The 24,540-nt window shown below is 44.0% G+C and overlaps 1 protein-coding gene across 6 annotated transcripts in view; it reads left to right on the top strand.

The window, feature by feature from the left end:
* The first annotated feature begins 12,774 nt into the window (after positions 1-12,774).
* Positions 12,775-24,540, top strand: part of CHD7 (chromodomain helicase DNA binding protein 7) — a 143,756-nt gene continuing 131,990 nt past the window's right edge. For 2 of the 6 annotated variants that reach the window (XM_035126213.2, XM_035126212.2), the window contains exons 1-2: positions 12,775-13,047; positions 15,317-15,419. The gene's annotated coding sequence lies outside the window, so the exon portion shown is untranslated. Of the gene's footprint in view, positions 13,048-13,143; positions 13,207-13,454; positions 13,509-13,536; positions 13,935-14,158; positions 14,471-15,316; positions 15,420-24,540 lie in introns of those variants that run through there. The other 4 variants (XM_035126209.2, XM_035126210.2, XM_035126211.2 and 1 more) reach the window with 4 other exon arrangements.

The raw sequence follows: 24,540 nt of genomic DNA, 5'->3' as shown, positions 1-24,540 counted from the left end.
ATTACAGTATATTACCCTACTCAGGCTACAGTAAAGGAGGATCTGAGCCAGAGGCTTATTCCCTGCTTGCTTTAGCAGCTGAAAAGTTTTTCCTACTGTAGAATTGGCTTGAGTTAAAAGAGTGTTGCTACGAAAACCTCACTATAGACAGTGCTTACTAGAGAGGGTGAAATTGACCCACTAAGTAAGGCTGTAGTTCTGTCAAGGGGTGTGATAATTAAATAAATCACCTTTTCTTATAGATAAGAATGCTCACTTAGAAACTAAACGTGCCTTTGTATACAACATTCAAGGACCTCAGCGCTTCCTTACATTGGTGAAAAGACTAACAAAATTTTACATTAGATTTTTTTAAAAATAATCATAAATGCATCTTGATTTTTTTTAGCACTCAAACATTTAAAATGTTCTGTTTGACATGACTGGCCTTGTAAACTTTGGTAGACAACTGCAATATTAGGAAGCTACTCACATACCTTTTTCTTAACTTACCCAGTCACATAAAGCAAATGTTTTAACATTCTTGAAACATGTTTAGAACTAGTGATGAAGAAGAACATGGGGTAAGGAGAGTACAGAATACATACACCTCTGTTCTCAGTTTCTTGCTACACTACAAGTTGAGTCCAGATCCCACCAAGTTTGAGTCTTGTAATGTTATCAATGGATGGGCAACTGCTGCTAACAAACCAGGAAGTAAGGAAGGCCTTATTGTTGAGGCAGCTGCCAGCTAAGTGAACAGAATCCAGGCATTTGCAGGTTATAATTTCTGAACTGGGTGTGGTGAATAAAAGGAAGTTCTTTCCTGATTTTTGTAATAGCTTGGTTTACCCAGTGCAGTTCGAAACTGAGTCAAAGGACGGTTACCCATTACTACTTATGGCATGTCTATGTCCCTTGTTTTTGAAATTCTGCTCCTTGCTCAAGCTTAGTGGGCTCTTCAATTGCATTGTGCCTTTGAAATACAGTAAAGGATTTTTTTATGCAGCCAATGATAATTACTTGTGTGCCTAACACCATCACATGTGAGAACTGTGAGGGACATCAAAAGTAGTAGCTATTTGGTACAATTTAGTTTCAAAATAAGGTACCTCCCAGCCAATACTTTTGTTTTAGGTCCGGAGATCTGCAGAGATAAAGTTAAGCTCAGGCTTTGGCAACCTTCAATGCAAATGGATTTTATAACTATTGAACTAACAGTGCAAATGCCTCTGTTTGGGCTTCAGTTGTGAGAAAAGACATGTTAGGCCCAAGTCATTTAAAGGCCATCAATTAGAACAGGCCACAGAACACTAGTGTGAAGTGCTAGGTAACCCAGGGCACGGCACTCGTGAAAACGGCAAATTCCATGATAGGGATAATTAGGAAAGAAACTGAAAATAAAACTGCCAGTATAATAATGCTGTTGCATAAATTGATGCTGTGATAGTATTTAGAATACTTGCATATTTTTGACAGACATCTGGTTGGCCGCTGCGAGAATAGGATGCTGGACTAGATGGGCCATTGGCCTGATCCAGTGGGCTCTTTTGTTCATAGAATCATAGAATTGTAGAGTTGAAAGGGCCCCTGAGGATCATATATGCAGGAATATGCAGCTGTCCCATACAGGGATCGAACCTGAAACCTTGGCATTATCACCACCACGGTCTAACCAGCTAAGATATTTGTCTATTTCTTTCCTTGCTGTAGACCAGGCATCCCCAAACTGCGGCCCTCCAGATGTTTTGGCCTACAACTCCCATGATCCCTAACTAACAGGACCAGTGGTCGGGAATGATGGGAATTGTAGTCCAAAACATCTGGAGGGCCGAAGTTTGGGGATGCCTACTGTAGACAGTACCACTCATACACAACCTGCAGTTAACAGCAGCAGCTGCGATGGGTGCTGCTGACATTACATTTTGCACCCTCCCACCTGTTCTTCCATTTTTAAGTACAAAAGACTCAGTCTAGATCTGAGTTAATTATTTTTATTAAGTCATATTTAATGTGAAGCATAAACCAGACAGTTGCCCATCAATAATATCCCACATGTACAGTATCCCTAATCTTTGCAGTCTCTTAATTTAATGCAGAATACTGTAATCTAATTTCACAGTAACTTCTCATTTCCCCCCCTACTTTTATTCAATGCAAAGGGTCAAGAAACATTACCATACCCTCAAACATTTCTCCGATGAAAAAAGGGATGTCCCATTCCATAAAGATTTTACTATTTATACCCCAATACTGGGTTGCCCCAGCCACTCTGGGCAGCTTTCAACATATATAAAAACATAATAAAACATTTTTTAAAATGTACAGGATTGCCTTCAAACGGCTTGACAGTCGGATAATGCCATACCCTCCAACATTTCTCCAATGAAAACAGTGACATCCTAAGGAAAAGTAGGATATTTCTGAGATCAAATCAGAAACCGGGACAGCTTCTCTAAATCAGGAACATCCCTGGAAAATAGAGACACTTGGTGTGTCTGCATACATTACCTTTTCTTTGTGGTACTCCAGACCGTGATGGACTCCAACTCCCATCATTCGTGCCTCTTGGCCTTGTGACTCCGGGTGATGGGACTTGGAGTCCAGCAACATCTTCTGTTTAGTCCTGTCTCGTCCCCCGTCCCCGTCCCCCCGCTTTGGGGCCTCGTGCTTCCAGAGCAATTTACTCGAGAGAAGGAGAAAAGATTGTGCGAGATTAAACTCTACATAGATCTGACCAATGCCAGGTTTTTTTTGTTTTCCTAAATCACACTTTAGGCCACGTTGCTTTAGACAAACGTTTCTACCTGGGCACCCCCTTTCCTCCTTTGCAAAGCGGGAAGAGAAAAAAATGTGAGCCATTTCTCAAAGCGGCAGAGAAAGACTCTGCCGCTGTCCTGAGCCCAGCGGGGTTGCTTTCTGAATGCAAACGTGCTTCAGGATCGCGGCCGGTAATGGCCCACGGACGCGCGAGGTGCTGAAGCGGACGCTCTTTTGTGAGCAGCTCGGCGGCGTTTCCTGCGGGAAGCGCGGAAGGGCTGCCAGCCAGAGCAGCTGCGGCGGCGGCTTCTCCCATTTCCTGTGGGCGCACTGCTGAGGGAACCGCTGGCGAGGCGCGAGGGACTCTCCGAGGCAGGGAGAGGGCGGACTTGCAGCGCGTGGGTGGGGTCTCCGTTTCCTCCGAGGACTCGTGAGGTTTCCTGCCCGGGTCGCCCGGAAGGGTTGTGGAGGACGGCGGCTTTTGTTGTGCGTGGAGGGGGGGGCGGGGGCGCGACTCCCTGGCTGAGACGGCGTTTTCTGCCTCCTGCGTGGGATCCTGTTGCAACTTGCGCGGGGAAACTCTGCTGCTCTGAGGCATGGGGTACTGGGGGGCGGGGCGGGACGCACGACGGTCTCGTTCGTGCGTGGAGAAGAGGAGGGTTGCTCTGTGGGGTGGCTGGGAAGTGTGTGTGTGGTGGGGTGATGCTCTGAAATAAGGCGACTTCGCCCTTTCCCGCCTCAGGGGGTTCGCTGCCGAAATTCAGCCGCCGAGAGCTCTGGCTCGTGGTCGCCTCGCTAACACTCGCCACCTCTTCTCCCCTGCAAGCCGCGCTTGCCCTTTTAAATCGGCAGGAGGACCTCTTCGCGAATTTACGGGATTAGCCCGGAGCCACCTGGTGCTTGAGATTTTCCCTCCCCCCTCTTTCTGTGTCTCTCTTTTTCCCCGCCCACTTCTCGAACTGACCCCCCCCCCGCCCTCCCTTGGGACCGGGGAACCTGCCCGCGCCTCGCCAACCCAGCTCAGAGAATATATTTCTTTTCTTGCGGAGTGGGGGGGGGGAAGAGTGTCTTTTCCCATTGGCTCCGGTTCACAGCCAATCGGCGCGGCGGGCGAAAGTGCCGTCAGGGAAAAGGAAAACCCTGAGATTGTGACGTAAGAAACGGAGTGGAACAAGGGGCGGAGGAAATGGAATCCCGGTAGGAGGAAGAAGGACACGGCGATAGGTGTGTGCGAGAGAGGGGGCGGGGAGTGGAAACGGGGCGCGCAAGATACCCCAAAAAAACACAAGGCTGTGCAGTTTCGAGTCGAGCCCTGGATATGATCGGTAGCGTCTAAAGAAGAGTTGGGAAGGAAGCAAAATTCAGGAAAGGGGTGTGGGGATCTAGGAGCGCACCCCAAATTGGGGTGGGGGGTACAGCTTAGTGGGAAGATAATTGTGGGTTGGGGAGGGGCACCTTGGGGAGCGGAAGTTAAGAGGTGTTTGGTTTGAAGGGAAGAGGACTAGGGAGGAGACAGACATCTGTGGGCCACTGTGAAGTAATGAAAGGAAGAAGTTACAAACAAGAGGAAAATGGGCTTGGCAGCCTAATGTGGAAGTGGGGAGGATGGTGTTCTTACAGTCTGGACCAAAGGGTTTAGGCTGACGGGGATGTATTTCAGACATAATGGAGCAGGATTCAGCTTGTTCTTACACATTTTACTTTTCTTCTCTCTTGCAGGTTATGAAACCCTTTTCCTCTTCTTACCAGTATGCCATTAAGAACATATTTTATTATCTGTCATTACTAATGTTTCCCCGAAACTTCCCGATGAGAACCTGTTTTTCAAGAACAGGCAATTTTATTTAGCTAACTTATGATAACTTTGTCCTCTTCTTTCCCTGTGCTTTGACCTACTTCATATATTCTAAATGATAACTACTGTATTTTTTAAGGAATTGTTTTTGGCATAGTTTCATATTTGTATTGTATATATGCAGGCAGACTTTGCAAATCTCATGCACAAGATTATCATGAGCAGTTACAAAAGCATTTCTTGCAGCAGATTTTGCAATATGTTTGAGTGATTCACTTTGGATCTTTTGAACTTGGTCACATCTTCTAATTTCAGGAAGTTTGCTTTTCACAACACTACCCTAGACCTCAATCCAGTTCCAGCTAACTTCTTCTTTTACTCATGCTTACACTTCCTGAGACACACACACTATATATATACCGGTATCACACACGCACACAGCACAAGTTAACTAATCCACCTGGAAACATCCTGCACTGGAGCATGATGATGCCTTTTCAGGCCCTCTCCCTTTCACTTGATCCCATCCTTGCCACAGTGCCATATTCCCTTATCCCTTTAGGTTAGTACCTCATAGTCATTTTTGCTGGTATAAGATTTTTTTAATTTGTTGAAAACCTCACAACAAATATGTAGGAGAGGTAGATAACAACTCAATTGAAAGCAATTATTCTAAAAAGATCAAATTGTAGGTTCCCTGAGCTTTTTCTGACATAACTTTCTATTCATCCAGTAGCTTTCTGAAGTGGTAGTGCAAGCGTATGCCATTGGAAATCATGTGAGAATCATTTTCATAATGTTCTCTGGGACACTCCTGGGAACAGAATCTTAACTTCTTACAGTACTGGATTTTTTTTCTTGCTGAATCACCTCAAGAATAGTTTCCAGTCAGTGTAACCATTCTGCATGTCACAGAATTAATTTTCCACAGAAGCAGAGATTGTTAGCTTGGTATCTTATTTTTCTCATTCTTATTTACTTCTTCTCCTCCTGAGTAAATAAAAATTAGCCTCCTATTTTGTTTTGCATTCAGTTACTTCTTTGCTGCCAGTATTAACACATAATGATTGTTTCAAAGCAGTGTGGACAAGTCTTTTAAAATTTTACATTAAAATAATAATTGTGATGTTTATGATGAATGATAGCAAAAGCTTCAATTTTGGAGAAATCATGAAGTGTACTTGTTTCTTGCCATGGCAATGACTCTCAGTAATGTATAATAATATATTTGTTATGAATACTTAGAAGAACTTCCTTCCAGTGGAAGTCCAATCTAAGGGCAATGGAATAGAACTGGGATTAGCATTCAATCTGTGTACCATGTATCTTCAGATCTACACATATATAGATTTTGCCTAGTATGTATGTTAATAAAAGGGAGCCCCTGCCCACTAAAATAGTAAAAATGTAAGAGTTTCCAGAGGGGTAGCTGTGTTTGCTGCAGCAAAACCAACAAAGAGTCTTGTGGTATCTTGAATATGAACATGTTTCATGATGTAAACTTTTATGGATTAAATTTCAAACTATTTAAAGCTGTGAACATTTTGAAGACTTGATTATGCACATGGATTTCTTGGCTTGTTTCTCTGAAGGATTGATTTGACAACACTGTGGAATATATTTGCTTTGTATTTGACTGGGTTCAACCTGTTTTTTGCCTGAACAACTCTGCATTTTGTTGTGTTCCTAGGAAGCTACAAATACATCATTGACATGTCATGTAATATGTGAAAACCATGACAGTACATAGATTCCATGTTGAATTACTTGTCACTTAGTGAATAGATGGATCAGCTTCTATATATTAGGAGGAGGAATCTTCCAAGAGTAGGATCCTGTAGACATTATCTATGTTCTTGAATCTGCCATGAACCAATTATTTGCAGTATGATTGACAAATTTTGTTTCCTCATTTAAATCCAAATTGTAGTTTGCTGATGTGTACAGACACACAGAGGCAGTGATGGCGGCTAACAGATTGAGGTTGAATCCTGACAAGACAGAAGTACTGTTTGTGGGGGACAGGAGGCGGGCAGGTGTGGAGGACTCCCTGGTCCTGAATGGGGTAACTGTGCCCCTGAAGGACCAGGTGCACAGCCTGGGAGCCATTCTGGACTCACAGCTGTCCATGGAGGCGCGGGTCAATTCTGTGTCCAGGGTAGCTGTCTATCAGTTCCATCTGGTATGCAGGCTGAGATCCTGCCTGCCTGCAGACTGTCTCGCCAGAGTGGTGCATGCTCTAGTTATCTCCCGCTTGGACTACTACAATGTGCTCTACGTGGGGCTACCTTTGAAGGTGACCTGGAAACTACAACTAATCTGAATGCGGCAGCTAGACTGGTGACTGGGAGTGGCCGCCGAGACCACATAACACCGGTCTTGAAAGATCTACATTGGCTCCCAGTACGTTTCCGAGCACAGTTCAAAGTGTTGGTGCTGACCTTTAAAGCCCTAAATGGCCTCGGTCCAGTATACCTGAAGGAGTGTCTCCACCCCCATCGTTCTGCCCGGACACTGAGGTCCAGTACCGAGGGCCATCTGGCAGTTCCCTCGTTGCGAGAAGCCAAGTTGCAGGATACCAGGCAGTGGGCCTTCTCTGTGGTGGCACCCTCCCATCAGATGTCAAAGAGAAAAACAGCTCCCAGATTTTTAGAAGACATCTGAAGGCAGCCCTGTTTAGGGAGGCTTTTAATGTTTAATAGATTATTTTATTTCATTTTTCTGTTGGAAGCCACCCAGAGTGGCTGGGGGAACCCAGCCAGATGGGCGAGGTATAAATAATAAATATTATTATTATTATTATTATTTACAATTTTTGAAAAGCTGACACTGTTTTCACACCTGGCATGAATCCAGCTTAGCAGCACATGTGTCTACTCCTTCATAGTGAAGTTCTGTTCCATCAGCTGTCCAACGTCCACATCACCAGGTTAAATACTGGAACAGCTTGCTGCTGCATCAACTCCAAAGAAGTTACTCTATACTTGGAGAATGTTTCACTAAGGATATGGCTAATATGAAATTTTTGAATGTCACTGAAATAAGACATGTTCTTGCTTCACCATTCAGTCTTCAGGTGAGGAATGTCTTTTTTCTGGACTGGTATGTATGCTTTCCTGTGGTATGTTTTATCTTCCCATTATCACTTCTCCCATTATTCCTTTTTGCCAGCATGAAAACAATCAAACACCAAGAAGGCCTTACAAGCAAAACTTGGCCACAATAAAGGCTCCACTAAGAGACGTGGCGATAAAAGTGTATTTATGATACTTATTCTAAGCAATATACTGTACAATTATACACTGGAATGTAAGCACTTTTTTTTTCTGTGCATGACCTTATATGAATGTTTGTGTGTGCGCACTTACATGCATGCTTCATATGCAGTGACAGGGACCATAAATTGTTGCTATAGAATTATGAGTAGGACTGGGTGATGAAAATGTAGTCTGGGAAGGAACATTTGAAAATGGTGCATTTGAAAGAAAGAAGAATGGAATGCAGAGGTAGGACTGGGCATGGACCTTGGAAGCGGTACGTGTCTGGGCAGTGGGTGGCAGGTTTTGTAGCTGGAAAGTGTACTTTCAGTGGATGGGGAACACCCATGCTTGGTGAAACCATAGTCAACTCACTTTCAGGAGAAATAACTTGAGGAACCAGTTCATACTGCTTCTGTGAAAAGGCCATCAGTAGCAATAAAGGTGAGTATGCATTCACACCTCTCGCTGCACGTAACATGTTACTTATATATGCATCCGGCATTAAGATTCTAAAGACCACTGAAATCAATAGGCTTAGGTGTGCTTAACTCTGTGTTGGTATGTAGCTTATCCTGAAAAAAATACTTTTGTGTATATTTAGTTAAAAGTAATAATTCAAACATCGTTTTGACACTGATTGCTGCAAATGCACTCCTATTGCACCTGGGAGTGAGTCACATTATGGGGCTTCTGAGTAGGCATGTATAGTATAGGATTGCACTGTAAGTCTATATTATGAACCACCACAAACTGCAGCTGTGACTTAAAAATACCGAATTTTCTGTAAATATAGATTAGTTCCCTTTCACCATGCTTGTAATATTAGTAATAAATAAAAAATGATTTAAAAACAGTAGTTCCCTTTTTATTTAGCAACAGCGTTAGCTAATTTTTAAAAATATATTGTTGCTTTTAATGGAAAATCATAGCTAATCTATGTTAAGTGATCTTTCGGTATTCCCCTTGGGATCAAAAGGGTGATGGGAATAATATGGGACACAAATTTGTTCCACATTCCCATTATATAGGGTAGCACAGGCATCCCCAAACTTTGGCCCTCCAGATGTTTTGGACTACAAACCCCATCATCCCTGACCAGGGCCACAGTTTGGGGGTGCCTGGGGTAGCATATATTGTGAGGCCTAGTGTGGAATCTTAAATAGTGTTAGTGAAGTATACCCACAGTAGTTTTCTCAAAACTTTGAGATTGATCAAAAGAGACATATTAATATGAAGGCAAGCCTCTACCTTGGTCATTATATTTTTTAGTCTGCCTTTCCTCGAACCCAAAGCAACATAGGTTCCCCCATCCTTTCTATCCTTGTGACTCTGGAGTGAGCAGAGAATAATAGAATTGTAGAGTTGGAAGGAACCATGAGGGTCATCTAGTCCAACCTCATGCAGTGCCGGATTATTTTGCCCAACATAGGGCTCAAACCCACAAGCCCAAGATGAAGAGTCTTGTGCTCTATGGACTGAGCTATTCAGTTGAATGAGAGACTAGTGGAATGTATTATGCACCTCTTACAAGCAGGCATAGTAGAATATTTTGGGAAGTCATGTTAAATTATATGAGCACACTGATCAAGTGTACCTAGAATACTTTAAAAGAAAAAACAAAACAATTTCTCTTCTAGATTCTATTATTATATGAACCTGAGAATAACTGCCAAAATGGTCTGTTTCTCTTGCTGTCCATATAGCTAATCGTTTCAGCTACTAGCATCCACCCTGGACCTCAATATTAACAGGAAAGAGTTGCCTAACATAATCTGCAGATTACCCATAGAAAGTTACACGCATCTGCTTTGCCTCCCCTCCTACTGCTCTGTCATCCTTTGCTCACTTCCTCCTTTGCACACTATGGGGCAAAACCAAAGTTCTGATTGCTACAGTCAATACTAGAAGAGAGTAGGCGAAGTGATGAATGGAGCTTGGATTGCCTCTGCCTGGGATCTTTTGAAAGCTCAACAATGATTTATGGGTTAATATTTGGCAATCCTAGAACAAAATATTCTGCTCACTACTGTTCCAAATGCTCCATTTTGATGTGATGGATTTTAATACTAGAGGCTTCCATAGTACCCAAGGCATGAATTGATGGGGGCTTGTTATACCTGTACACCTCCCCTCTCTCCTTGAATGAGCATTGAGCATTCTTAACTGCTTAATCAAGTGTTTGTTTCTACATAGGAATGCTTATGTGTGAACATATACAGTGGTACCTCGGTTTATGTACACAATTGGTTCCGGAAGTCTCTTCATAAACTGAAGCATTCATAAACTGAAGCGAACTTTCCCATTGAAAGTAATGGAAAGTGGATTAATCTGTTCCAGATGGGTCCGCGGAGTACTCAACCTGAAGCGTACTTAACCCGAAGCATGGGTGTAATTGGTTCCGGAAGTCTGTTCATAAACTGAAGCGTTCATAAACTGAAGCAAACTTTCCCATTGAAAGTAATGGAAAGTGAATTAATCCGTTCCAGATGGGTCTGCGGCGTTCGTAAACCGAAAATTCGTAAACCGAGGTGTTCATAAATCGAGGTTCCACTGTAGCAGAATCTAAAACTAAGCATCATAAAAATGTTAAATGCTACACTGTACAGTACTTTTTCCATCTCTTGGCTTCTTTGATTTCAGCTAACAGAATGTTTCAAGATACAAAATTTGTGGACTGGATTTTGAAATTCAAGAAAATTACTGATAACTGATTTAACAGATTATAAACTCATACTGAAAGTAGCAGCTACCGGTAGTATAATGGTGAGCTTTCTTGATGCAAGCTAGAGATGTTTCAAGATGTATATTCGGAATTGCTTAACACATAAATGAGTTGTTTAAAACTCTTTACTCACAACAGGTGTTGAACTCACAATATACAGTATGTAATTAATGGGTGGACTCACCCAACCCCCTTCCAGAGCAGAATTATGGAAGAATTCTAAATGGTCCACATATGGTACAAAGGAATAGTATTCTGGGCTAATTGACATGTAATGTACACTTATGATCTTGTGCATATATGAAGTCCATGTAATACCTAAAATGTTGAACTTCAACCTCCAAAGATTTACAATGAAATCTAGTCTAACCATGCACCAAATTATAGCAGTGCTTGAGCCACTAAACTAAGTTGGGTATCTACTTATCCAATGAGTGCTCCAGTGCCTTTAATAATTGTGTGGCATGCAGATGTTTCAGACTTGCACCTGCTAGATATGTCTACCATATGTGTATATATGAAGTACAAGAACACAGTCTTGAGTCAGAAATTAAAACTTTATTGGAGAGCTGCTGGGGGATGCAATGGCATTCATGTGTGATGGGACTTCAGAAACATGAAACCTGAGGATAAGCAAATGGCCAGCACGCGTATGTAAGGTTACCAGATGTCCCCGTTTTCCAGGGACAGTCCCGGGATGTACAAATCAGTCCCCATACAAAATCAATTGAAATTGAAGAGTGTCCCCGGATTCATTGAAAAAAATCTGGTAACCTTATGCTTAAACTGCATTAGCAGATAGTTTTGTCAAATATTAACCTGGATGTGTTATCCCGACACTTAAAAGCCCTGCTGTTTTGGACCTGTCAAAGTTACAGGCCTGATCTCCTAATTAGACTCTTAAATAGCATTCTTTCTTTCTCTGTTCCCCAGAACAGAGACTTGGATTCAGAGAAGCAAGCAGAGTTCGTCCCCACCTTCACAAGTTTATCGAAAAGCAGTAGTATTTTCTGTGGAGACTGGCTCTATTTAATTTTTTTGGTCGTTCATGGGGTTCTTGAATTTAGAAATTATTCCGCGCTTTATCCTCTTACAGTAGGGACGACGTATCGCCCCCCCCCACTACACACGAAAGATCGCCATAAATTGCTAAATTTGGAAGGGGGGAGACACGGGACACCCCATGATGCAGGCAGGAGGCGGGCCGTGGTTCTCGGACAATTCCAGCACAGGACATATGGCGGTTGTTTCATCGCGTGCACAACTAACACAGTGCCCTTCAGGCGGACGCGGTTCTAGAAGAGCACACGGATCACACGTTTAAGGCGAGATTGGCAGCGGCATGTTGGAAGCACGACTGTCGTCGACTGAACGCACCGGGGCGGGCAAGGTTCTCCCCTAGAAACGAGGCGGCGGCGAAGTCCTTTAGAGAGTCTTTCCGTCGCAGGTGCTTCTCCCACCCTCCGCGCCCCCTTCTTCTCCCATAATAACTCTGCAGAAGGAGGGTCCCTTCTTTTCCTCCCGGGCGCCGCCAAACTTTTCCACAACACCAGCGGGAGTTGCTCCACTCCGCCTGAAGCGCCGGCGGCGGCGGCATGTTCTGTGCGGCCAGGTTAAGCTGCGTGAGGCCACGAGCGAGCAGCGGCTCCGTCCTGGGAACACCGCCCCTCTCTCGCCGGCCATTCGCCCGCAGGCGAGTCAGGGCGCCACCTCGCTATCTCCATGTCGATATCTGGGTATTGGACGCCGTCCTCCTCTCCTCTCCGCCCCCTTCCCCTCCCGTCGCTTGAGGGCGGCGGGCGAAGAAGTGGGTGTCGACTTGTCTGAGCCCTTGTGTACCCGGCGCCCTGTCAGCGCTTGACGCCCCCTCCCCCAACCGTCCATCTCCCTTTCCTTCCCTCTTTCCTGAGGGCGGGGTTGGAGAGAGAGGAGGAGGAAGAGAGTGTCCTCGTGGAGAGCGGAGATCGCGGTGGGGGGGGGGAGAGGAGGAAGGAAGGAAAGAAAGCGGAGGAGGGAGTTAGTGACCTGACCCCCTCCCCCCGCTGCCCTTTTAGGAAGGCTGGATTCTTGCATAAATTATGCCGGTGGCTGATGACGTGTAACCTTGTGGGGCGGGGTTTGCGGGCGCGCGCACTCTCCCTCCTTCCCTCTCTCTCCCCCCCCGCTCGCTCGTTCACGGGAAGCAGGCAAGGAGGGAGGGCAAGTGGCGTCGGGAACGCGCCTCGTGGCGGGCGGAGGGAGCGAGCGAGAGAGCGAGCGACGGGGGCGGGCGAGCGGACAGGCAGGGGGCGGTAGCAGCAACGGCAGCCGCTTGGCTGGCTGGTGTGTCGCTCGGCTTTTGCGGACGCGCTCGGGAACTATCGGATTAAACTTGAATCGAGTGAAATTACACAAAGGAGCGAAGCGGACCCGGGACCCGGTGGAGACCCGGAGACCCTCGCTGACCCCCCCGCCTGCCCTTCCTTCTCGCCGGCCCTGGTCAGGGATCTCCGCCCGCCTCGCTTTGACCGCCCGGCCGAAACCAACTCCCGGTGCGTGTGCGCGTGTGTGGGTCTCTCTCTCTCTCTCTCTCTCTCTCTCCGTGTTTGTTTGTTTGTGAGGGAGAGGCGCTCTCTCTCTCTCTCCGGCTCTCTCGCTCCCCCCCCCCGTCCGCTCCCGAGGACGCCTCCGCCGCGCCAGCCCTGACCCCGGTGAGTGACCCGCGCCTCCGAGCCGCCTTGGAGGCAGCCTAGAGGGCAGCGCCGGCGCGCCGGGCAAGAGAGCGCGGCTGTCCGCGGCCCACAGCCGGTCCGGCGGAGGGCGGGGGGAGCAGAGGGGCGCGCGGTGTGTCGGCGAGCCTCGCCTGGTTCTCTGGTCCATGTGCATCCTTCGGCCGAGGAGCTTCCCAGGATGTAAAGCGGGGGGTGGGGGTGGGAGAGAGGAAGGAAGGGAGGAAAGAAAGAAAAGAAAGAGGAGGAAGGAGGAGAAGAAGAAGCGACGAACACACACGCCGGTGAGAGCGGGAGCCGGAGCGAGCCTGGCGGCTCTTCTCCGCCTGACCTCTCTCCTCTCCCTCCCCTCCCCCACCTCCCTTTCCTCGAGCGCAAGTTTTGGAGGGCGATTAAAAGGAGAGGAAAAGTTGGGCGAAAGTCTCCGCGGGAGGAGGAGGGGCGGCGGGGGCCGGATCGCGGGGAGCGGGATGAGGCGACGGGCTGAGCGCGGCGGCTCCCCGGGAAGGCGCTCCCCCCCTCCGCCCTGCTGGCCACGCTGAGCGCTCCCGGCCCTGGCAGCACAACAAGCGCTAACAAAGTGCGGGGGCCGCCCGCCTCGCCCCCCCTCCACCCTCTCCGCCTCCTGCTAGCTTGACCCGGGGGCTCCTCGCGGACACATGGAGCCATGGGAGGAGGAGAGAAAGAGAAGAGAGCCCAAGGAAATGGAGGTGATGATAGGGGAGGAGGAGTGGTGGTGGCGGGGGGGGGGGCGGCGAGAGAAGAGAAGAGGCACGAGGTTGTGCCGGGGTTATTTGTCTTCGCCGGAGAGGAGCGGGGAGGCTGGCGGTGGGAGTGAAACGGGAATCACACGGGGGGGGGGGAGAGGAGATCACGACTGTTTTCCAACAACCCAAGAAGAAAGCGCGCGCGCGTGTGTGTGGTTTTTTGTGGTGGTGGTGGTGGTGGTGGAAGAGACGCTCCCCAGGCAGCTTGGATTGGGGCTGGTGGCGGAGGCGATAGTAGTAGCAGCAACAACAACATAATAGGAGACTTAACCCCGCGGACCAAGTCTGCTTCCCTTTCTGTGTGTGTGTGTCTCTCTCCCTCTCTTCTCCCCCCTCCCCCCCGCCGGGCGATCTCTTCCTTTCGCCTGCGCGCTTCCCCCTCTCTGTCTTTTCCCCTGATCGAGAGCGGGTCGCTGAGAAGGTCTCCCTGGTGGCCGTAGTCCCCCCCCTCCCTTCCCGAAACCAAGGCCATTTTGAGGGTGAGCGGAAAAGGTGGTTTGAGGCCAGGCGGTCAGGGAGTGTATGTGTTTAGGTTTGATTCATAAAGGGAAATGGGGTTGGCCGGGAATTTTGTTTCTGCTTTGGCTCTGGTGGGTGGGTGCTGAATGTGGGGCTGGTGGAAGTGGGAAGCGGACGCTGGGGATGTGCGCGGGGGGGGGAGGGAGGGCTACTCGAGGTGGTTAGGGAAGGTTGTTAGTGGGTCACAGGGAGAAGGAGCAGCCATCATTATATTGCATTCATTTTTCCTGGTAGCATTATATAAGGGGACACCCTTCCGTATTAGGAGGCACCCCCTTAATCTAGCGGTGGGGCAGGCGGGGGGGGGGACATTAAGCTCGTGGGATTTACCACATAGGCAATAAATCGGATGAGTTTCTCCAGATCACTTTGGGATAGTGCTCACGCCTTCCTTTTAAAGTACTTTTAAAACGGACAATGGACAAAAGAAAAGTAGCAAGGCGCTGGGAGTTTCCTTTGAATTACTAGAGATTTTTTAGATACAACAGCCAACTCATTCTACTTTGCTTTTGTTTGGTGTAGTACTGAATGTGCTTTCCAAGCAGATCTTTGTGAGGTGTTTTTTTCATTTGCAGTGAGCTTTTTGACCACTTGCTTCTCATAGATTTCGGTTTGCAAACTTAAAATTTCAAACCGATATGGCCCTTCTCTCCCCCTCCAATTTAGGAGATGTGTTCCTTAGAATATATTTTTTTAAAATAGAAGCTCACCAGCTTTTCTCCTGGTGGAAATACACTTTTATATCTCATACTACAATAACTACAGATCTGAAGATAAAAGTTGAACAATTTTTTGTTTTCTTGCAGATCATCCATTCTAACGGAGGCAAAACATCTTAGTGACTGTGACCCTAGCAGCATGGGTAGCCGTTTTATCCCAATTACAAATTCAGTTAGTTTGCAGTAATGTGTGAGTATTATTTTGTTGTTGTTATTAAAAAGCACAGTTGCTAACTATTTTTTGTAGGAATTGATGTTCATATTTTTTCCAATTAGAGTGCTGTGTCTGTTGCTTAGAGTATGCTTGTATTGCTGTTGCACAACAGAGGCTCTTGTCTTTAACCTAAAATGGCAGCTTAATTTGACTAGGGCCCCATTCATTGACAGTGATAATAAAAAGGCTGAAAGCTAAATGTAGCTGGATGCTTGGAGTACATTTGAGAATTCTACCTTGCGCATTATAGGATGGCACAGAAAGAGCAATTTCCATCCAGAGTACAAATGTTTACAACAAAACATCTTATTTTGAAATACAGTATTTGCTAATAAACAGTGGACAGAAAGTTGAATAATCATGAAGGAGCTTGGAAGGTTTAGCATTTCCCTCCCTCCAGACCCTGTCCAAAATAGAATTGAACTGCCCTACAATATTCACTATTGTTTGAAGTAGTGGGCTCCATTTCTGAAGTATGAAACAGGTGACTGTCATTCGTGTCCTTGTTTTTAAGTGGGGCATTTACTTACTCTCATCACAATAAGTTTAATACTAATTTGGAGTATAATTTATTTCCTGACAAATTGTTACTTAAGCATATGAAAGATCTTGTACATTCACAAGTTTCTATAGGACATGTCCTATTTCAAACAATGTATTATAAATTGTTCTAGTTATCAAAAGATTCTACAAAATACCAACTATTTCTGGAAGATACAGATATCTATTTGAACCATTTAGTTTGCAAAGGGTATTCTATTGCTTATTTTATTCCTTGAAACTTGAGATAACAACAAAAAAGAATTTGGGATTCTTGCTAGCTTCTTAAAAACCATGCAAGATTTCTTTAAATGGTAAGTCTAGGAAGGGTTTTTATTACCTTTAGAAACTAATACATACTGAATTACTTCAGTATGATGATTTCCCCCCCAACTTCACCGTGGTCTTGAAGAATATCAGATATGATAAAATGTAATGGTAATGCATTGTACTTGTATAATACAAGGCTAGAATACCTGTTGTTTTAATGACAATTCCAATAGCTTATTTTAAGGTCCACTACTATAGCTTATTTTAGATATACGTTAGAAATGCTTTTCAGATTCAGTTGGATTCAAAGGTTCTGTTCTATAAGCAGAAGGGAGGGTTCATTTGAGCCAATCCACCAAATCTAGTCAGTTACAAGAATATTTTCAATTTCATAATACATATTATTTTGAAAGCATCCAAGGAGCTTATATTGGTTGCTGATTACTGTTTTATTGAAGCATGTTGACAGAATTTTTTTTGCAGCTTCTAAGTATGGTGCTGGGGCATGGAAAATTTAATATATTACACTTTTCTAAATACAGAAGCAAGGTAATAAAAGAAAGTCCCAATCTGTTCTTACTATCTGAAGGAGATAATCTGGTGATTTGTTTTATTTTGCCTTAAAATGTTTGCTAAGTTATCAGATTTGGAACTTCTGAAACATCGCCTTTTTCATACGTTTGTATAAGAAAGAGCATGAAAATCAAATGTGGTGAATATATATATTTTTAATTGCATGTATGATTACTGGGAAGCAACATCCAATCAAGATTTCCAATGCTCTACAGTTAAAAAGTTGAATGTGGCATGGTCTGAACTTGACTCTGGAAATAGTTGGTCCTTCCTCTTATGATATGCTGAGGCTTGAAAAAACTTGAAAACCACTGAGAGTTTGGTGCTCTGGAGTCCGGACAAAGCCATGGAAAATCGTCACCCTTCTCTTTGGCTTGGCACTGGAGAGAAATGGGTGACTTGCCTCCATCCTTATGCTGAGCCTTAGATCTTCTGCAACCACCTGCCTTTATTCTTCAGGGAAAGGTGGCAAGCATAGATTTTGGTCAGCTACTAAGGCTATCCATAATTTGTGGGCCTCTGGCAGTAGCTGTATATAGATATATTTTCGCAATAAGCCAGTGCAGAGTTTGAAGTTTTTGAAGGAAAAATAGAGGTTGTAAAAGTGTGGCTCCTAAGTAGTTTTTGTCTTTTATGAAGTTTGCACTTTCAGCTGCACTTGACGATGTGCTGTAGTAGGCTTAGGTCTTTTTGAATCCCAGGATCAGGTCTTCGGGTCGGTCGATCTACACTTTATGTGGAAACCACATTTGTTACTGACACACGAAGGTTGTCCATAGCAAGCAAGTAAATTATGCGCATGCATGTGTGTGTGTCCTGAGCTGTCGGATCGCACAAACTGCTTTCAGTGACCTGTTGTTTATTTGAGAGGTATTGTACTTCTGAATCCTTGGAAGATAATTCTAATTTTCAGACAAAGATGCATGAGCCAGAGCAATATTTTATTACACAGGCTGACCTCTTAGATAGTAATGCTGTAAGGCAGGCATGTCAAACCTGCGGCCCTCCAGATGTTTTGGACTACAATTCCCATCTTCCCCAACCACTGGTCCTGCTAGCTAGGGATCATGGGAGTTGTAGGCCAAAACATCTGGAGGGCCGCAGGTTTGACATGCCTGCTGTAAGGGCTTCACATGGGCCCTGCCTAATACTAATGGCTTCAGTTGCAGATCACCTGTGTTCAGGCATAGATGAGGTACCACTTTTTATAGTTTGGTGATTTCCCCATCTCCTTTTTCTGGAGTCCGGAAAAGGGCAGGAGCTCTCTCTGATCTCATGCTCAGCCGCCAAGACTTGGAAAGCAGCGGGACTCCTTAATCTGTCCAAGATACAGTATGACAGGGACACGCCCCTTCCCTTCTACCCAGCTTGGAGATGGGAGTTGGATTGGGGATCGCCTTTGAAATCTTATGAATCTCAGGTTTATGTCACAGTCAAGACTTCTCCCTTCTGGGGGAAGAGGCAAGATTGTTGATGAGTGCAAATTTTAGTTACCGGTAGCTATCGGGCTTGGTCCAGTTTGTGGGCTGCTGTTCCAATAAATCAAAGAGTGGCTAATGTGGCTAGAAAATGTATGAATTGCACTAGTCTTTATTTCAGAACTCAGGTTTATGCATGTCTCCTATATGTAACAGTGCTACACAGAATTAGTAGGCTATTGTTAGATCTGTATGGATGAGCCAAGCTTTCTTTCCACATGTAGAGAAGGCCAAATACATAAGCAGAACAGACACCATTTACTATGTTGATTTCAGAATAGTTGGTTGTACCATACTGCTCTGATATTTCATAACAGTTTTTGCTTCAAAAATAAACACAGCCGTACCTTGGTTGATGAATGCCTTAGCAGTCAAATGTTTTGGCTCCCAAATGCAACAAACCCGGAAGTGAGTGCTCCGGTTTGTGAACGTTCTTTTGGAAGCTGAACGTCCAGTGGAACTTCCACAGCTTCCGATTGGCTGCAGGAACCAGCACCTTGGAAGTTGAACATTTTGGAAGTAAAACGGACTTCCGGAACAGATTCCGTTTGGTTTCCAAGGTACAACTGTATCTACTAGTGAAATTCACTAGGGAAAGTTCAGTAACTGCCTAGGTTTCATAGGCCTACATCCCGATACTATCCAAGTCTACTCACAAATCATTACCACTAGCACATCAATGAAGCTTTCTAACAGGTACATTAGGATTGTGGTATCCAATATTGTCCATCTGGTGACGAAGGGCATCCCAATGGAATGGGGACAGGTGGCAGATTTCAGGTATTCCTGTCCTGCACCCCTCATGTCACATTAAATTTGCTCCATAGATCCCCCAGCCTGCAGAAAGATTACTTTCTTCTTCCCCTGAAAGATGGCTTTGGACACCACCCATACAGTAGCTTTTTATGTAGAGATCATATTTGGTCCAGTTTGTTGTGGCCATTTACCCTAATTTTATATTTTGCAGAATTCTTTTTTTGCTTGCAGACCAAGACAGATCTTCTGTTTCATGATATACTGCAGTGCAGAACCAAAATACAACTGAGAATTTCCTGAGAATTAGTCGTTGGTGTAGGGGAGTGGTACTTATGCTTTAACGAATTACTGATTTCTACACATCAATTTTCTAAATTAAGTATTCTGTAACTTAGAATACATTCCAAAGCCTTAAATATAATAAACCTCTTAAAGATGTTCCTAAGTGTACACAAGCTGATTAGCTCCTAGCACTTTTTGATTCAGTAAACATAAAACTAGGGAAATATGTAGTAGTTAATTGTTTTAAATCTTCTGACACTCTATAAAAGTCTAGATTACAATATAAACATCAGAACGTATTCTGCATACAACATAATTTTGTTGGAGCTCCTTGGTTCTAAGCTTACATGGAACAGAGCATAAGGAGTACATCCAAAGGGTGGAAGTGGCTTGGCTATTTGCTGTGAGATGCAATTATCTGTTATAAGAATCTTTGAGCAGTTCTTCAAGAACTTCTTTGTAGTAAGGTGCTTTATACCAGGTCAGACTGTTTGTTCTTATAGCTCAGTGTTTCCTCTGACTGGCAGTGGCTCTGCAGCTTCTCAGACCGACATCCTTCTCACTACCTGCTACCTGACTCTGTAGCTGGAGATGCTTGGGACTGAAACATGGGACCTTCTGCATAAAAAACATGTTCTTCCACCAAACTATGGTTCCGTTTCAGTAGGAAGTGCACTGATTACAAACCTCTTTTTTTAGCAGCATAATCCGCTGAATTCAGTTTCAGTGTCTAAAATTCTAATAACAGATTCTTTTTCATAAACTTGATGTGGGTGGGTTTCCTGTGGTTAAAAGCTACTTTCCTGGAACTGGGCTTGCTGCTGGTAGAGAATCCAGCAATGAATGCCCTCCATATTTACAGGCCAAGTCTCTTTCTGGCTGTTTATATAAATTCAGAATTTGTGACAGTTCAGGTCTTAAGAAATTAAGTTTTTAATAGATACCCAAATTATTATAGATTATGTGATATTCAGACCGTCTGTTTAAAATAGTTTTTGCAGTGCAATGAATGATGCTATTGAAGGTAGAATTCAGAGCTAATCATAGTGTGTGGGGGGTTGTTTTTAAGAAGATACTTGGTTCTTACAACATTTCTGCTTTTTGGTCAGTATGCTTTATTTTTTTACTTTTAAACCTTTGCTTACAGTTTATGATGCTTGCATGACACAGTTTGCAAGTGCTGGATATTTTTCAACAAGCAGATTCGAAAGACTTCTGTTTTTAAAAAAGCAAATTCTTGTTGAAGTAAGAAATGAATGTTTTTACCCCAAAACATTTATTTTTCGAAAAATCATTTTGTGTGAAAGTGTACAAATATTAATATGTTGTTTTGATTTGTAAAAGTTTCAGCTGCATCAGCTGCAATCTGCATGCATCAGGTTGCTGTGTGTAAGGAAAGATGGTAGCACTTCGCATCGGATTAAATTGCAAATATTAATTTTAAAGAGCACTATCAGAACAGGTGTTGAGCTTCACAATCTAAAGACATAATGCATGTATACATACAGACAGGAACCATTTTACACATGTCTGATTGATGTACAATCACACACATCCTTGTTGCTGCTGACCCAGAAGCGGCCCCAAAATGGGCTGGGCTGGGCTTATGTGTGCTCTTCTGATGTGTGTGGGGAGCAGGAATGGAACCCCTGCGCAATATGCTCACCTACCTGTACAACTTGACAGTGACTACAGAATAAAAGCCTATTGTAGATGTTTGTCTGATGTCAGCCCTTGTTTTCTGGCATTAGATTGTGCAAAGATGTTGCCCAATTATCTTTCTTGACGTAGGCAGAAATGCTTTAGCACTAGGGGGGGAAACATGCTGAATTTTTGTGCCAGGGTTTTCTTTTACTTAAATTTTACACACTAGATATGATGATGAATTATGTGGAAACTAGACTTTGTTAGTTGCTTCATAGAGCTAACTATTAAGAATATAAATAGTATTGCATTGGATCAACCAGATTTGCCTGGATATGTATTTGAGGTTATCAGTATTTGTCCCTAAATTGAAGAAGACAGCTGCTAGTATTTCAAGCTTGTCTGGCTTGGCCATCATTTGTGTATGCCTAACTGTTGACAAAATTGGAAATTATGTCAGCTGCCCCTTCTACCATTGACCTCATTTTCATTTCAGTTCCCAATACTTTGCTTCTTCCTCTTGCCTACTCTTCCCCCTTCTGCTTGATCACATCTCTTAACTTTTCAGGCTCAGGCATGTGCCAGCCAAATATATCACTGGATATATTTGCAAGGTACAGTCCTACCTCTGCTTACGTATCCCTCCAGTTACGTAAACTTTTGGATACGTAAGCGGCAAACCTCGAAGTATATTTATGGGTTTTTGCCACGCGTGCACAGAAGCGCTCTATCGCCGCACGTGCGCGCACACGCAGAAGCGGTCTCTCCAGTTGCAAAAACCTCGGGATCTGGCCGGACCTCCAGAATGGATTCCGTCCGCAACCGGAAGTACCACTGTATACAGCCTTGCCCATACCTCTCCCCAAAATGAGGAAAACGGAGGATAAGAAAAGACTGTATATTATTTGGTTCAGTCAATGACAACAGGTAGAAGTACTTTTCACAAAGAATATGTGGTGGGCTGGGTGTAGGGAACCTTTGGTTTGCCAGATGTTGCTGAACTACAAGTCCCATCAGCCCAAACAAGCATGACTAGTGGCCAGGGATGGTGGGAGTTGTAGTTCAGCAACATTAGATGACCACATCTGGTCTAAAGTCTTCAACCTAAAGCTAGAATTAAAGGAAGAAGCAACAGCTGCTGCAGAAAATTCATTGGCATATAATTCTAGACAGAGAAGTAACTTGGGGAAACTATTTTGTGTCTTACCTGAGAACAAAAGCAAAAGAAACTTGCCTGAATGAATATTATTGAGTCATGTATATGTTCCACAAACTTCTGTCCTAAAAAGAGAAATGGATGTTACATGAAGAGCAAACAGTAGATTCGTTGGTACTTTTTTGTTGTGCCTTTCCAGGGCAATTGGAGACTTCTCATGGCAGCAGGGAGTTTTTACTCCCTAATCTTGCTGTTAATTTTTTTATAAGGGCTAGAAAACTTGTAGGTGGGAAAATGAAATAAAATGGACTGTCAGGCTATAGTTCCAGTTTTGGCTGATAACTTTTCCAGCTCTGGAGTTGTTTAAACGAGTATATTTGGATGTCTTGTTAATGGAACATGGGAAGATATCATTGCTATCATAATGAAAGCTGGCAGTTTATTTCCAGTTGTTTCCTGAAGGACTGTTTGTTTATGTTGTGTTTGCATGATCTTCTGGTCTTTCTGGTAGCAAAGAGATGACGGACCTCTGGGACATGGCTGTGTTAATTTTCTAATGATGTGAATTACCTTGGAGTTGGTTCATACATGACAATGGCATGTAGGATTTCCGTAGTGTGTGGAAACCTTTAAGGGGAACCAGAGAATTCAAAAAGTCCTAGGCACGTCCAGATCAGTCCTAGGTCACTGCCAGTCACTGTAGCCAATACTTTGCTATATGGACCCTATGGTCTGCCACTGTATAAAGCTGCATCCTGTGATCCTAATATTTTATCTACTGTTTTTTCTGGAACACAGCCTTAATCTGGTCAGGGAGATTTCTGGTAGAGTTGGGGTTGGTGTTTTCTTTTTTTGGGGGGGGGGAAATAGAGCTTACTAATAGCGAAACAATGTAGCCATTGTAGAGGCATATAGCATATATTCTAGCCTCTCTCTTTTACAACAACTGTTTCATTGCTGAACAATGTTTATTAATAGGTTTTTCTACTGGAGCAATATGTTACATAGAGGGACATGGGTTGTGCTGTGGTCTAAACCACTGAGCATAGGGCTTGCCGATCGAAAGGTCGGCGGTTCAAATCCCCGCGATGGGGTGAGCTCCCGTTGCTCGGTCCCAGCTCCTGCCAACCTAGCAGTTTGAAAACATGCCAGTGCAAGTAGATAAATAGCGGGAAGGTAAATGGCGTTTCCATGCGCTGCTTTGGTTTCGCAAGAAGTGGCTTAGTCATGCTGCCACATGACCTGGAAAAACTGTCTGCGGAAGAGGACAAACGCCGGCTCCCTCAGCCTTTAAAGTGAGATGAGCGCCGTAACCCCAGAGTTGTTCGGGACTGAACTTAATTGTCAGGGGTCCCTTTACCTTTACCTTTAATATGTTACATTGTTGCTTATTTTAAATTCATTGGCATATACCAATTAATATACAGTTGTACCTTGGTTGTCGAGCGCCTTGGTGCTCATCCGTTTTGGCTCCTGAATGCTGCAAACCCGGAGGTGAGTGTTCAGGTTTGCGGATGTTCTTTGGAAGTTGAATGTTTGATGGAGTTTCCTGCAGCCAATCTGAAACCATGCCTTGGTTTCCGAACGTTTTGGAAGTCCAACGGACTTAGTACAGGTACCACTGTACTAATATGCCGTTTTGGCTTGCCATATATGCTAGATGTCACATAGTGCATGAAGATGAGGTAAAATGTGATTGTATGAATTGGAAAATCTGCTGAAAAATCCACGAGGCCACTCTTGGATTGTCCTGAATGTGGTTGAAATGGAAGGCTTCCCATCAGTGCAACTGTAACATATTTCAGTATAGACTGAGCACTTGCAGTGTTATGTACTCAAAGTTCTCTAGAGTAATAGAAATTGACAGTAGGTACTTAAATAACATTAATATATCAGTCAAGTTAGGGATGAACATCTTACATAAATTTATTCCAAGCATTTTAATGCTGTATTAAGACCTGACTGCTAAAGGCATCACAGTCTTAAAAATAGGCATTCAATGTAGCAAGTAGTTGTGTGAACTATTCTGTGACTATCACTCATTAGCTATAAAGTCTATCTTATTTGAACTGTTTCAGTAGGTTTCACAAAGCTGATAATATTGAAAGTGCTACATATGTGAACTAGGGGTTGGTAGAAATGAAACATAAGTTGGTAACAATAAACATAACTCTTCATTTTATTGTGTAATAGATAATGATCCTAAATTATCTGCTTCTGATTAGCTGAGCAATAATGCAATTCTAAGTTCAAAGCCAATAATAATAATTTTAAAAAATCAACTGATAGACCTTTTTTGTATTGTATAAAGAAGTTGCTATAGAGGACTGCAATTTGTAGCTTTAAAGGTTAAAGGGAACTGTGACTAAGTTGCTTCCATCCAAGTATGGTGTGGAGT

This window comes from Zootoca vivipara, chromosome 8 (assembly GCF_963506605.1).
Source record: "Zootoca vivipara chromosome 8, rZooViv1.1, whole genome shotgun sequence".
In the NCBI taxonomy this organism is placed as follows: domain Eukaryota; kingdom Metazoa; phylum Chordata; class Lepidosauria; order Squamata; family Lacertidae; genus Zootoca; species Zootoca vivipara.
This window is presented reverse-complemented; position numbering and strand designations above follow the sequence as displayed.